Raw genomic sequence first — 8,376 nt, 5'->3', positions numbered from 1 at the left:
ACTGGATTTTGGAGCTCTCCTTGCTGCTGATTCCTTTATTTTGCCTCGCTCAGCATTCCCAGAGTCAGTTTTCCATTTCTCCTGCCTTGTTATGGCAAAGTTTGGAGATGCAGAGGTGTTTCCTACCATGCATTCACTCCATGTGCTGGCCAAGGCCTGGTTATTCCTGCATGTTTTGCCAACACTGATTTGTAGCATCTCCTTATTCCACCAAATCCTGCAAATTCTTTGGAATTTTCATTATCCTAATGTAGCTCTGCTCTCTTTCACTGGCACAGAAGGCATGAATGATTCAGTAGTTTTCCTAAACCCCATTTTTTGGTCAGACTGAAGTTCCCCTTTTACAAGGGATGATTTATTATTGCAGTGATTAAGGGACATTGTTGATATTTCTGAAAATTTCCTTTCGGAGCTGCGGGCTTGCCTGGAGTCAAAAGGCAGGAGAAATATGTGAATAACGGGGTGGGTAATGGAGCATTTGCAATTTCCCATTAAGAAGAGGCTCCTATTTGTTCCATGCTCCCACAGATGGGTGGCATGGAGCTGAAGCCAGGTTGTCTTACAGCACTTTTTCTGTTGGAGCTCAGATAGGGAAACAGGAGAAATGTGTTCCCAGGAACCTGGCACCTCGATCCATCTTGTGACAGCCTGAAAGTCCTGGAGCTTGTTATTGTCTCCTGATTGGACTCACTGTAGGATCAGGACACAATGCCCACATTTAAATCTCTTCCCACCCATTCCAAGGTGAGGGAGGATCTGCCTGTGCTGTCTTCCTTGACTGGCTTCAATCACTCCATGGGCCTTTGTAGTCCCAGATGTTTCCTGATTCCTCCCTTCCCCTCCCCTCCCCTCCCTTCTTTTTTGTTATTCTCCTCTCAGCCTTGGGATGCCTTTTCTGGATGCTTCCATAGCAGACCAGCCTCCCAGTGTTTCATTCCACAAAAAGGAAGACAAAAAGCCCTTTGGGAAGCTGTCAGTGCTGCTGCCTCACCCAGCAGAACTGGGAACCCAGCCCCACTGTGTCACATTCCGAGGAGCTCCTTGGTGATGCCTGTCAGGTAGCAGCAGGTAACTGATTTATTTTCCCAGCTTGTTTATCAGCCCTAATAGAAAATGAAGTCTCTCCGGGTTGATGAGCAATGTGAATTCTTGCTGTCTCTCTCCTCACCTCCCCAGCCCAAAGATGCACTTAATAACCATTGATTGTTTGGGAGGAGAAGGAGTGTGGCAGTAAATGTCCCTTCCCACCCTTACAAGGTGCCTGATTAAAGAGGAGAGGCAGGAGTGGATCAATGGGAATTGTAGGCACAGGACTGATCCTGGTAGATGTTGTGGATGCCCTTCTCAGGCACCCCAAATATTTTTTGCTGTTGAGTTTGCAGACAGCTCAAGGCATGGCTGTGTTTGTGCAGCTCAGTGAAGGTCACTGGGGGCTGAAGAGAGCACTTGAGACAGCAGGGAAAGTAGGAGACATCACAGAATCCTGGGATCATTGAGGTTGGAAAAGCCCTCCAAGATCACTGAGTCCAGCTTATGTCAGATCACCCAGAGCTCTGAGTGCCATGTCCATGTGTTGCTTGGACATCTCCAGGGATGGGAACTCCACCACCTCCCTGCACAGCACGTTCCAGTGAACCAGCACATGCAGGGACTTTCCCAGATTTCCAGCCACCCTGCCTGAAGCCTGGAGTTGTGACAGGGAATTGGCACTCTGGGTTTTCAGACTGGGTGAGGAGAGTTATGGAGAGTGAGATGCTTCTCACTCTCCATACACCAGTGGCTTCCATACACCTTCAAGCCAAAGCCCACCTGCTTCCAGTGGTGTCACCAGAGGTTAAGGATGTTTAAGAACAATCATCTTCCAAGCAGTGCCTTCCAGAGTTGCCAGAAGTTGCTGTGGGGCCTTCCAGGGACCAACATGTTTGGGTGTCACCAGCTGGAGATGCCCCTTGTAGTCCAACTGCTCCAGTGCTTGCTTCAGTTTCTCCTTGGCTGTAGCTAAATGGAATCCATCCCTGTGAGGGTGCTGAGGCCCTGGCACAGGGTGTCCAGAGAAGCTGTGGATGCCCCTGAATCCCTGGAAGTGTCCAAGACCAGGCTGGACAGGGCTTGGAGTAGCCTGGGATAGTGCAAGGTGTCCCTGCTCATGGCAGGGGGTGGAACTGGATGGGCTTTGAGGTCTCTTCCAACCCAAACCATTCTGGGATTCTCTGATTTGGTCTCAGTGCCAATCTATTAAACCTAATCTGTAATGTTTGGGTTTCCATCCAACTCAAAAGTTGGGCTTAAATTGAAAGGTTCCTCCTGAATATGAGCAAAGCTCTTCATTCCAGACCAAAGGTCTTCTCTTGGCTCCAAAGCAGCTGTGGGTAAGTAGAAGTGGTAAAGTAGTGCAGGAATATCTCCCAAATATAAAAAACTATTTTAATGTCATTGTGCAGTCAGGTGGCTGTTGAGGACACCAGAACACAACATTTTGGTGTTATTCAGGTGTTTTTCATGAGTTACAAGGGCAGTCCAGACCCCTAATCTCTTGGCATGAGATGTTCCCAGTTTTTTTTTACAGTGCCTTTCTCCCAGCTCAGCCTAAGGATGCATCCTTAGGGATTCATTTGGACTTCAATCAATGCTTTGTTGGTGGTGTTGCACTTTGTAACAAACCCGTGTTTGTGGTAAACCCAGATTCGACTTTAAAGGTGGCACTCGAAGCCTTTAAGTTGCTCTGATACCTTTGAAAATTGTCTCTGTCAACAGAGGGTGACAGATCCTTGCAAAGGAATATGTGAGGTGAGAACACAGAAAGTAAAAGAGACATTTCTGTTGCCTGGAACTGATAAAGATTCATCCTCAGGGTTTGTCACATTATTTGCTCTATTTGAGGATGTTTGAGGCCACAGAGTCCAGCTCACCTGGACTTTAAAAAAAAAAAAAAACAAAGGAGGAAAAATCCCTGGAGAAAAGGACCACTTTCACAACCGGGAGAGAATCCATAGGCAAGAGAGTAGCAAAGTGTATTTGCATAACAATTCCAATCAGTATCAATCACCTCCCAGAGCGGGCTGTCAGCGCCTCGTAAACACGTCCCGGGTGACAGATGAGCTGGGCTGGGCAGGAGAGCTCTGCAGCCCTGGAATGTCAGCACTGGCTCCGGGACAGCGCATCCTTCAGAGGGCACCGAGCAGAGAGCCACCAATCCCCGGGATCACCTCCCAGGCCAAGGAGATGGATGTGGATTGCTGATTTCCTTTCATCCTTTTGATCCGGAGTTCTTTTCCTTTTGCTCTTTCTGTTTTTGAGTGCCTGGGGGAGATTTTCTCCATCGGCTCTAAATCCAACACAAACCAGGTCCAGTTTACTTTACAGGTTGCAAATCCAAAATGAAAACTGCTGCTGATCCAGCTCAAGCCCTCTCCAGTAAGTGATATCACTGGAGCAGATACTATCCCTCATGATCCTCCCATGGAAAGTGCTCTCCTCCCTGCTCTCACATTGTGCCAGTGATTATCCAGGCTCCCGAATCCATGCTCCACCATCTCCTGGGAGGGACATCAGGTGGGGCAAGGACAGCAGCTCTGAACAGGGACTGCCATGATCTTCTGCAGACACCTCTGGGAGGTCTGCCAAGATTTTGGTTGGAGCTACTCATGGCTGAGCAGACAGTACTGAGACTTGTCACCAGCTGAAAACACCGGCTGGTAGCACTGGAGTTGTCTCAGGACTGTGGGTGTCTGCCAAGATGGATCTTTCCCCTTTCCTCTTTCTTCTAAAAGAGGTGAGAGTCTCCTAATGTGGGCCTGCAGGAGTTTTTGGAGCAGTGGCTCTCTGTCATGACAGCCCCACACAGGGCAGGGAGGTTGGTAGATCAGCAGTGAGACCAAATCAGAAATTCCCAGAAAGGTTTGGGTTGGAAGGGACCTTAAAGCCCATCTCATCCCACCTCTGCCATAGGCAGGGGCACTTCCACTGTCCCAGGCTGCTCCAAGCCCCAGTGTCCACCCCAGTCTTGGACACTGGCAGGATCCAGGGGCAGCCACAGCTTCTCTGGACAACCTGTGACAGGGCATCCCCACCCTCACAAGAAGGATTTGTTCCTAATCTCTAATCCTGACATCCCCTCGCAGTCTAAAGCCATTGCCCCTCATCCTGTCACTCCATGTCCTTGTCACAAGTCCCTCTCCAGCTCTCCTGAATCCCTTTTAGGCACTGACAGGGGCAACACAGCACATGAAGCCAAACAACTGATTTTGGAGATCCCACTCAGTGGCAGGAACAGAGCTAGAGCTGCCCTGGGTGGTTAAGGATCTTTGAATAAAAATACATCTGAGGTGCCCTTTCACAGCTCCTAAATCATGGATTTGGCTGCAAGGCTGGGTCTATCTCACCTAGCCTGGGAAGGGACTGCATGCATCTGGAAGTGCAGGTTTCCTGTCACTGATTATTACGGATGCCTGATTCCAGGGAGGTGTTTAAATTCAGAGTTCTGCCCTCAGTGTGTTAACAAATTCCTCCTGATTTGGATACATTTTATGACTTCTTTCATAGGCTTTATGGGCAGCCTAGTAAAAATTGGTAATTGGTATACAAATCACTTCTTTATATTATTTCTGAGTATATTATCCTTAAACAAGGAAATGTGCCCTGGGCTGATCCCCACAGCGTGGGCAGCAGGAAAGGGATTGGGATTGTGCCCCTGTGCCCTGCTCAGGTGAGAGCCCAGCTGCAGAGCTGCCCCAGCCCTGGGGCCCAGCACAGGAAGGAGCTGGAGCTGCTGGAGAGAGTCCAGAGGAGGCACCAGGGTGAGCAGAGGGATGGAGCAGCTCTGCTGGGAGGGAAGGCTGGCACTGCTGGGATTGCTCACCTGGAGGAGAGAGGATTTGGGGTGACCTCAGTGTGGCCTTGCAGGGCCTGAAAGAGTCAGCAGACATGGCCTGAAAGGGTCAGCAGGCAGATGGAGAAAGAGACGCTTTGGGCAAAGGCCTGGCGTGCCAGCCAAGGGGGAATGGCTTCCCACTGCCAGAGGGAAGGGCTAGATGGGATATTGGGATGGAATTCTTCCCTGTGAGGGAGGTGAGGCCCTGGCACAGGGTGCCCAGAGAAGCTGTGGCTGCCCCTGGATCCCTGGGAGTGTCCAAGGCCAGGGTGGACAGGGCTTGGAGCAGCCTGGGCTGGTGGAGGTGTGTGGCAATCCTGGGGCTGTGGGGCAATCCCAGACATGATTCCCTCCCTCCTACAGCCAGCCCAAGGCTCTGGGGCCTTTCCCCATGGTGGCTGTGTCCCTCTGGTCCCCTCATGGAGCCATTCTGCCAATGAAGGGGGCAGAGGGCAGCGCTGGAATCTCAGCTTCTCCCAGCTCATCCCTATCAATATTCCTGCCTGGGAGAGGATGGGAGCCCTGCATTTGGCAGGAATGGCTGAAAGGTGAGCCCGAGGATCCCTGGTTTTGTGCACATCCATCCCTCTCTGCTCTGCAGCTCTGCTGAGGGCAGAGGGAAGGATCAGGATCCACACAGGGAAATTCAGCACAGAATAAAGCCAACATTCCCTGCATTGTTCAGGAAGCCCAAGGGGGTTTCACCCTGCCTTAAAAAGGGTTTGATTTTTTTTTTTCCCCTAGGAAATCCCCAAGGAATATAGCATTGGAGAAAAGTTTTCTCCAAGCATCCCATTAAATTTTTTCCCTTTGGTTTGAAGTGAGCTGATACCTTGTGCTTTTGTGGCAGGAAAAATGGGAGCTGCAGCAGTGTTCAGGGCAATCCTGCTGCCTGTGGAGTCCTTGAAATGGATCTCCTTATTCATCCCTGTGGAATCCAGGAGGAGGCTCATTCTCCAGGGTGAAATATATTCAGTTTTGTTGACCTAGACAGAAAAAGGAAAAAAAATGTCTTAAAGCACAGCTGATACATTTCTTTGTATACTCCTTTTCCTTGTAAATTCCTTTTCATTGTGAATTAAAGACCAGCCTGTAGACTTACTCACCTTCTAAGCTGACATTTGAATTGAGTGATATGAGCACCAAGAAATTCTTATCACTTTGATCAGATGCTTGAATTCTCATTTTGATTCTTTTAATACAAAGATTTTAGAAATAGCCAGGGAACTTGTTCCGGGGAATACAGAAGTGTTAATATTCATAGAATCTCCTGAGCTGGAAGAGACCCACAGGGATCATCCAGTCCAGCCTGGCCCTGCACAGACACCCCAACAATCCCACACTTTGCATCCCTGAGAGCATTGTCCAAAGGCTCCTGGAGCTCTGGCATCCTTGGGGCCCCATCCCCCATTCCCTGGGGAGCCTGGGCACTGCTCTGCACCCTCTGGGGGAAGAACCTTCCCCTGATCTCCAACCTAAACCCCCTGACACAGCTCCAGCTGTTCCCTGGGGTCCTCCTGTCCCTGGTCCCAGAGAGCAGAGATTGGAGCAACCCTTTGGGAGGAAGTTGTGGGTTGGGATGAGCTCTGCCCTCAGTCTCCTGTTCTCCAGCCGAACAGACCAAGTGCCCTCAGCTGCTCCTTGTTGTGTCCCCTCCAGACCCTTCCCCATCCTTGTGTCCCTCCTTTGGATGCTTTAGCTCCTTTCCATATTGTAGTGCCCCCCAGACTGCTCCAGGACTGTCACAAGGGGTTGTTTCATTGTGGCCCAGAACAAGATTTCTTCCCCTTTCAGCCAGCACTGAGGTGGGAGTTCTATTAAAAATCTATAACCATTGACCAAAATAACCATTATGCTTAAATCAGTAATCTCAGAATATCTCACCCGGCAGATCTTTATTATATCACATGCTTAACCTGACTTAATGTATTATATAGCACCCATTAGTGGAATAGATTAACTTCAGATGTTCCCTTTTCCACATTAATAATGCAATCAGGAATTTATGCCAGACACTTTCTGCTCTAAACTGCGCAAGGAAGATCTGAAGAAATATGAAAAAAAAAAAAAACCTCATGTGCATCTATTGAATAAGAAATGCTTGATTTTGTAGCATTTTGTGGGAATCAAAGGGCTGGAAAACAAACTATTTGAGTTGTGGAACAACTGCCATGAAGGCAGAGCGGAGCGGCTGGTCAAGGTTAAGACTCTTTTATCGTAATGAAAGATCTGTTCCTGTGAGCTTGCCATGGGCAATGTGTTTGTTCATTATGTGGGAAGCTGAGGAAGGCCGGCATCGTTTCATTTGCTGCCTTTTAACTGCTGGTGCTTTTGCAAACGAGCTGATAGGTAATTATAATACACTCACCACTTAGGCATCTTTATTAGCCTTTGGCAGCACGGCCTTCGTGTGACTGGGGAGGCTTTGAGCGCGGTGGCCTCAGCAAATCCTTTAGAGTTCAGACAGGAACTATTTGGCAGCTGCTTCCCTGGCTGTCGCTTCTAGGTGGGTTTGTTTCGCCGTGAAAGGAGAGAAAGGAAGGCAAGGAGAACAACCCACAATCATCTGGATGCAAATATCCAGCGCTGACGGGAGATGCCTTCTCAAAATCAGCTCACACTGCGAAAAGCAAACGCTCAAAATCACCGGCCGAGGTGTGGAATCATTTCCAGCACAAAGAAACCGCAATTAGTTCGTGTGTGCTCCAGGAGCAGAGAGAAAAGGCTCTATTTGTCATGAAAATAATTTCTTGGGAATTATTCACTGTCTCTTACTCCGGGTACTGGCAAGGCAGAAAGTTTTCCCTGGAAATCAATAATCAAATGTGGGAATTAGGGAAAACTGTGTTTACCTGATACCTCAGGAATACAACAGTTGCTTTGAGAACAGGTGAAACGCAGCAGTATCACCCACGGAGTGGGCAGGAAGTCTGCTGCCTTCAGCTTGATGAATCCTTGCTTACCCATATTTTTCTCTTTCACTGAAATCATGATATTCCAGTTTCCCCCTCTCTGTGTGTCAGCTGGGAAGGGGTGGATCTTGCCCGTTTCCAAAGGGAATAATGGAATTATAGAATACCAAGGGCTGGAAGGATCCATGAAGATCATGGAGGATCACAGAGTCCAACTCTTTGCCAGGACACCCCACTAATCCCATACAAGCTCTTGGGAGCTCTCTTGGGATGGATCTACCCTGTGGGGATTTTGCCCAGGACTTTGGCCTTGTTTTGATTCTCCAGGCGCCTCCCTGAAGTAAATAAATGGAAATCAAGGAGTAACAGGAGTGCTGAGCCGGCAGCTCCGCAGTCATTAGAGGCGCACAGCTGGCACCGCTGCATCAGCACTGCCGAGCTCCGGGAATTTGCATATCCACATTAACAGGCTCCTGAAGCAACAGTTACCGGAGAAACTCCTGGCTCTGCCTGTCAGAGCCATCCTGGTGCGCTGTGGGCTCCCACAGTGGCCCTGCTGCCCCTCCACAGAGCCCGGGGCACACTGATGGTTCA

This window comes from Passer domesticus, chromosome 11 (genome assembly GCF_036417665.1).
Source record: "Passer domesticus isolate bPasDom1 chromosome 11, bPasDom1.hap1, whole genome shotgun sequence".
In the NCBI taxonomy this organism is placed as follows: domain Eukaryota; kingdom Metazoa; phylum Chordata; class Aves; order Passeriformes; family Passeridae; genus Passer; species Passer domesticus.
This window is presented reverse-complemented; position numbering follows the sequence as displayed.